Consider the following 7,540-nt stretch of genomic DNA (forward strand, 5'->3'; position numbering starts at 1 on the left):
CCACCAGCTCTCTACCACCTAGATCACTGGGACAATGTCTCTTGCCCTGGCCCACCTGGCCCATCTAATGCTACAGTTAGCAGGGAGTTTAAACAGCTCTCTCACTCCAATGCTCTCAGGATGGTTCATCTGTACCCATGCCATCAGTGACAGCTATACTCTGCTGCCCAAGTGAAATCTAAGGCTCATCCCTGAGTGTGGCATCCAGTAAGGGACAGGAACAATTCTCTTAACTCTCATAACCCCAGGGCCCAATCTCCCACCTGCCACAGTTATCAAGGGCACCTTTCCCTCATCTTAACCACCTCACAGTAAAGAAAAGTTTGGATGAGCTCTCCTGAGCTCACACCCTCCAGACTGTCTCACCTGTAACCCCATTCGGAGAGCACTCCTGTACTGCCCAGGCAAGATGCAGAGACCTCTCACCTGACTCTTGAGGCAGGGCCAGCTGTTCTGCTTTGGAAACCCCAGGGCAAGTTCTCCTTCTTGACAAAGGAGGTAAGAAGTGAGAGGAGGACCATATTTTCCTTGTGTATACTAGTGTCACTACTGAGCAGACAAGTGGCAGTACCAGGTTTCCCACTCTCATGCACAGAGTAATGGCTTGCCAGTACCCTACCACCATCATGGTCAGTTCTACTGTCCTGCACAGGTGACATGCAGGGCCTGATCGCCCAAGTACTGCAACTTTCTGGCTTTCATGACCACAGGGCCAGGTCTCCCACCTGCTTCAGGTGGCCAAGGAGGAGGCAGAGAAGGGTATCTCTCTCTCATCCATTCCTCCTCATGGAAGACAATTGTCAAGGACAGTTCCCAGATGCTGATACCTTCAGGAGTGGCTTGCCAGCAATTCCTACAAGCAGGGCCAGATCTGGGGGATAAGCAGAGCCCTGATTTTTGAAGTACAGTAGCTGGTTAGGGCTATCTCCTGTGCTCAAGTTCCCAAGGCCAGATCTCTCATAATGCCCTGGCAAGGAATGGGGCCTGTTTTATACAACCCTCAGACATGTCATGACCTCACAGTGGTTCCAGGTTTCATTAATAGATACATGTGCCAGGCAGTTCCTTGCTACCCTGAGTCTCCAGTTCTTCCTCTCTTTATTGCCACATCCTTCTGTTTCTCTTCCTCTTCTATTCCTTCACCATTTATTTCTTCATCTTAGAGTCACCCAGGATCTTTAACTGTATGGTGTCCTGTAAGGAGTGGTCTAAGAAGTACTGTGTCCTTTTGTGCATTATTTCACCAGGAATGGTTCATCTCTGATATGGTCTGCTCACCTAACCATGTGAGCTTCCAGACCAGTGGTCATCTCAGATTACATCCCTTTCTATGGCTCATGGCTTAGAATCACTTGTCTTCTTGTGCTCATCTCTTCCAGGGGTCCCTGATCCCAGATGGGGTAGTGTTTGGCTTGATCCATCTGGGTTACATGACCCCAAGAGATTTATTGTTGTTTCTGGGAGCTAGAACAGTCCTATACAATGCGAACAGACTAGTGGTTGTCTCATGCTAGCTCCCTATATGGGCCAGGCACCAGACTGCTAGTTGTCTTAGGCTTAGGTTTCTTTCTTTTTCCTTCTTTTTTTCTTTTTCAGGGACTGTTAGGCTACTAATCATTCAGATGTTGACAGGTCACACTTACTGTAGACAAAGCCTCTCTTCTTTCTGCCACCTAGTGATACCCACGTGGTATAAACCTAAAATTATGTGACTCCTGTGAATATAAATATATATATATATATATATATATATATATATATATATATATATTTTTTTTTTTTTTTTCTAATGTGTGAGTACACAAAGACTTCTATTCCTGCTATGGATTGTAAGCAAGGGGGACACATGTTGGTATTGACCATGGCTCTGTGCTTTGTTGAAAACCATATTTATTGAAATACATCTGTAAATTAGTACTCAGTTGTTAAGTGAAGATGGATTGAACCTCTGTCTAATATAATATCAATTAATTTTCTAAACTTGGGATGTATAAATGGAAGAGAGTATCCTTTTTTGCTGGAGAATATCTCAGTTGGTAAACTGATTGCCTTTCAAACATGAGGACTTGACTATAATTCTCAGTAACTAAACACACTTTGCTATATACTAGTCAAATACCAGAAGAGATTTCAGTAAAGCAAGAGTATCTCTGCTCTAAACCTAACATGTTATCTGATAACATTTTAAGACCTGCTTCATGAAACTTAGGTGTTTCCTAATATATTTCAAAACCACTCACCAGAAAAATCACAAGAACGTTAAGTAATGCACTGAAATTGGCAATAAACTACTGTTCAATATTCCAAGATTACCCAAGAAATTATGAAAAATGTAATCCCTCACCCTTGTAAAATATGCAATGTAGGTATAGCTTCTTTTACTTGGAACTGTAGTTCCCTTGCAAATATCTACTGCCACCACAACCCTGCCCCATCATGATAATTGAGAATGTATTTTCTATGTAATATTCTGAGAGTATGTAACTTCTTTATAAATAAATTACAAAGGCTTAGAAGTGGTATCTGAGGAGATGATAGGTTGAACAAGAAAATACAGTTGATGACAAGTCTGATGAACTGAGATTAATCCCCGGATTCCACATTGTGGAAGGATAAAACCAACTACAACAAAATTCCGACCTGTTCTACTCTAACATTAATTGTCATATATCTATAACCACACTTCATCTGTGTGTGCTTGTGTGTGTGTGTGTGTGTGTGTGTGAAAGAGAGAGAAAGAGACAGAGACAGAGAGAGACAGAGAAAGAGAGAGGCAGAGACATAGACAGAGAGAGACAGAGAAAGAGAGAGGCAAAGACAGAGACAAAGACAGAGATGCACTTAGTTTCAAGCTCTGGTCTTCAGAGATGAAAGATGTCCTGTGTAATGGAGCAGCAAAATCATGCCTCACAAACCTCACTGATAATTGTGCTCTGGGTTCCTCTGTTGTAAGGTAGTATATATATGGAGCTCTTTCTAGCCAGATAGTGTCCAAAGCACAGGAATAACACCATGGATAGTCATGTACCGGTGAACTTAAGAACAGAACCATGAGATGCTATAGAAAGAATGCAGTGCAAGCACTGCAAGAAGTGATGACAATGCATATTACTCATTTTCCAAATGAATGCAAAGATCCAGACTCTGACTGTAGAAAGTGCCAGTTATTTTAGATTTTATATTACTTCATAGAGTGGAGAATGACTATATGTTAGTTGCTTTGTAATTCCCTTAGAACAGGAATAGAAATTGTCATATTTTCTGTCCTTGGTTGTTGTTACCTTGTTGTGTTCAATAACCTAGTCTAAGACTGACTTTCTCAATGTGTCTTGATTCCTGAAAAACATAATTCATACTTAGGTTATTAATTTAAAAATAGACAGCATTCTAGGCTACCTTAGTGAATTCTAATTCACTAAATGCACTTGTCCTAAGCTTTTTAATGTATTTAGGTGCAATTTAGCCCTGACCTATGTTTTTTAAGAGTGGTGTTTTGCCTACAAGTGAAGGTAAAGAAGACAAATACCTTCTGTGAGTAAAATCTGTGACATGTGTCCAGAGGTTGTGGGAGGGCTGACAACGACTATTAGATCCAGAGATTTCAGGGAGATTATTTGAAGCTTATAAATGTCATATCTCTATAAATGTCTAAGTGAATAAATTGTAAAAGTTCTCCATCTTATATGGAAGAAAATGTATATGAGAAATTTTTTGGCTTAAGTTGAACCTGCCTTCTTATGTGGTCCCTATCCTGGGTGATTGACCCAGATCACTGAAATGGTAAATTCAATCCAGGCCAGAGATTATATTTTATTGACAGGAAACTTTTCTATGATGGTCCATTACTATTATTCTAATACTGAGTAGATACTGTAAGATGATCATAGATAGAAATTACCATAATTATACAAAAGAATGAGTCCTTATTTTGCCAATCTTAAATATTCCCTATTGTTGAATATGAGTTACTTGTGAATACAGGCTTAATGGGTGCCTTCTCTGCCTTGCCTCAGGGCATGGCCTGGGGAGGCAGGACTAGCCAAGTTTAACTGCACTTACTGTCACAGGGATGGTGGGTGTATGGAACACACAGCCCCCCCCCCCACCGTGGGATGCTGCTCCAGGGGTGGGGAAGCACAGTCTGAGGCCCTCGGGACAGCCAGAGCTGGCTGATTTTCAGGTTCTTGCTCATCTAGGCACTGCTGGGAGCCTCGGAAGATATGAGAAAAGACTGGGGGTCTGCTAGCTGAATCTTGGATAAAGGTGGGGGGAGCTCCAGGTGGATTCCAAGGGGATAGTCCTTGGCTTGGCTTGGCTAGGCTTGGCTTGGTGGTCATGGCTAGGAAGCATAGAGAGGTCTTCTTCTACAAGAGATTAGAGGGTGACTCTGTAGGCAAAGGCCTCCTCTATGGCTCCTTGTGGCAGATCCCGATAAAAAGAGGCAGTCCATGGTTTTAAGGCATTTACTGCCATGGCAGAAAGTGGATGAGAAAAACTGTATTCTATTAGTCAGGGCAGAGCTAAGTTTAAATACCTTTTGTAGAATGGAGTGTCTGGGAAGGAGAGTTTATTGTCTAAGTCCTCCAGGCTTTAGGTACCTCATTAAAATGGAGATGTCTAGAGGGTACATATCTCCAGGTCACATCCTCTACCTGTGGTGGTGGTGGTGGTGGTGGTGGTGGTGGTGGTGAGGGTTTGTGACATTGCCTTATGTGACAGATGACCACAAATTTATGAAGGGCTATGGGGTTTGTAACTAAGTGACATCCAGGTGCCCAGAAGTGGGGAATTATGCCTTCTAGACCTTCAGGATCACCAATATCTAGCCTTTGTTCAAACAGGAACCAGGCTACCTTTTTGTTTGTTTGTTTGTTTGTTTGTTTGTTTTCCTCCAATTATTTAGGTATTTACTACATTTACATTTCAAATGCTATCCCAAAAGTCCCCTATACCCTCCCCCCACCCCCTGCTCCCCTACATACCCACTCCCACTTCTTGGCCCTGGTGTTTCCCCTGTACCGGGGCATATAAAGTTTGCAAGACCAATGGGCCTCTCTTCCCAATGATGGCCGACTAGGTCATCTTCTGCTAAAAATGCAGCTAGAGACATAAGCTCTGGGGGTACTGGTTAGTTCATATTATTGTTCCACCAATAGGGTTGCAGACCCCTTCAGCTCCTTGGGTACTTTCTCTGGCTCCTCCATTGGGGACCCTGTGTTCCATCCAACACCTGACTGTGAGCATCCACTTCTTTGCTTGCCAGGAACTGACTTAGCCTCACAAGAGAAAGCTATATCAGGGTCCTTTCAGCAAAATCTTGCTGGTGTATGCAATAGTGTCTGCGTTTGGGAAATGATTATAGGATAGACCACCCCCCCCCCGGGTGGGGCAGTGTCTGGATGGTCCATCCTTTCCTCTCCGCTCCAAACTTTGTCTCTGTAACTCCTCCCATGGGTGTTTTGTTCCCAATTCTAAGAAGGGGCGAATTGTCCACACTTTGCTCTTCCTTCTTCTTGAGTTTCATGTCTTTTACAAGTTGTATCTTGGGTATTCTAAGTTTCTGGGCTAAAATCCACTTATCGGTGAGTGCATATCATGTAAGTTCTTTTTGTGATTGGGTTACCTCACTCAGGATGATACCTTCCAGATCATTTGCCTAGGAATTTCATAAATTCATTCTTTTTAATAACTGAGTAGTACTCCATTGTGTAAATTACCACATTTTCTGTATCCATTCCTCTGTTGAGGGACATCTGGGTTCTTTTCAGCTTCTGGTTATTATAAATAAGGCTGCTATGAACATAGTGGAGCATGTGTTCTTATTACCAGTTGGAATATCTTCTGGATATATGCCCAGGAGAGGTATTGCTGGATCTTCCCGTAGTACTATGTCCAATTTTCTGAGGAACCGCCAGACTGATTTCCAGAGTGGTTGTACCAGCTTGGAATCCCACTAGCAATGGAGGAGTGTTTCTCTTTCTCCACATCCTAGCCAGCATCTGCTGTCACTTGAATTTTTGATCTTAGCCTTTATGACTGGTGTGAAGTGGAACTCAGGGTTCTTTTGATATACATTTCCTTGATGATTACGGATGTTTAACATTTTTTCAGCTGCTACTCAGCCATTCAATATTCCTCAGTTGAGAATTCTTTGTTTAGCTCTGCACCCCATTTTTTAATTGGGTTAATTATTTTTTCTGGAGTCCATCTTCTTTAGTTCTTTATATATATTGGATATTAGTCCCCTATCAGATTTAGGATTGGTAAAGATCCCTTCCTAATCTGTTGGTGTCCTTTTTGTCTTATTGAGAGTGTCTTTTGCCTTACAGAAGCTTTGCAATTTTATGAGATACCATTTGTCAATTCTCGATCTTAGAGCACAAGCCATTGCTGTTTTATTCAGCAATTTTTCCCCTGTGCCCATATCTTTGAGGCTTTTCCCCACTCTCTCCTCTATAAGTTTCATTATCTCTGTTTTTTTTCGGCTGCCTTTTGAAGTCCTGTATCTGATGCTATGAGATATGTAACAAAGTCATATTGAAAGTGTGACTTGAACAACAGGGAGAAGGCTACCTGCCTTTATGAATGCCAATAAGCTGAGATGAGAGTTCAATCTTTATCCTTGATTTTTTCAGAGATTTTGTGATCTGGGAAGACATAGAACTCCTCCCTGAATCTGCTTTTCCAACCTACGGTCAGCTCCAAATCTTTCTAGGGAATTAAAAGAAAGGTGACAATCATTCCAAGGTTTTGTCTTGTTCTTCTAGTTCAGTGTTTAATTGTGTCACTGAAATTTTTCTCATGTCTATCTCTGATCACTATCATGCTTTTCTGTATATGATTATTTTTTCCTACACTCTCAAGGTGGCATATAGGTCAAAATTTATCTACAAACAGAATTGTAACAATATGGAATTATGGATTCTTTTCTAAAATACAAAATTCAAATGTGCTCTTATAAAATGGGGCAACTAGCATTTCTTTAATTATGACAGCATTTTTGGGTTACCCATGATCTTATTTTTGGGGACTAGTGTCCAAGAAATCAACTACCTAAAAAAGTACAAAGAACTAGGAGATTTCATGTTTTTGTTTTAAGAGTTTAAAGCAGAAATTCAAGGACCAGAGATGGTGTGTTTTAGGCAAAAGTATAATACAGTATATCCATAACTGGGCATGAAAGAGAGAGAGAGAGAGAGAGAGAGAGAGAGAGAGAGAGAGAGAGAGAGAGAGAGAGAGAGAGAGAGAGAGAGAGAGGGAGAGGGAGAGAGAGGGAGGAGAGAGGAGAGAGAGAGAGGGGGGGGAAACTACTAGGCTGGGATATTGTAAAGGACACAGAGCTGAAACACCTACATGCTTTGAGGGTAGAATTTTAACCTTCTAACATCAAAACATCACCAATCAGACACAGGTGTTTGATTTCAATGAGTCTAGACTATATAAATCTGGGCTTTGTGTTCCTAAAATACATCAGAGAAACTGTTACCACTGTGACTAGTAACCAGTGTACATTATCTACACAGTGAAGCTTGTGTAAATC

At 41.6% G+C, this 7,540-nt stretch overlaps 1 pseudogene; it reads right to left on the bottom strand.

Annotated features, from left to right (window-relative positions):
* Positions 1 to 1,598: 1,598 nt before the first annotated feature.
* Gm23036 lies at positions 1,599 to 1,697 on the bottom strand (annotated as a pseudogene).
* Between the last annotated feature and the right edge of the window lie 5,843 nt (positions 1,698 to 7,540).

Source organism: Mus musculus, chromosome 1 (genome assembly GCF_000001635.26).
Source record: "Mus musculus strain C57BL/6J chromosome 1, GRCm38.p6 C57BL/6J".
Lineage (NCBI taxonomy): Eukaryota > Metazoa > Chordata > Mammalia > Rodentia > Muridae > Mus > Mus musculus.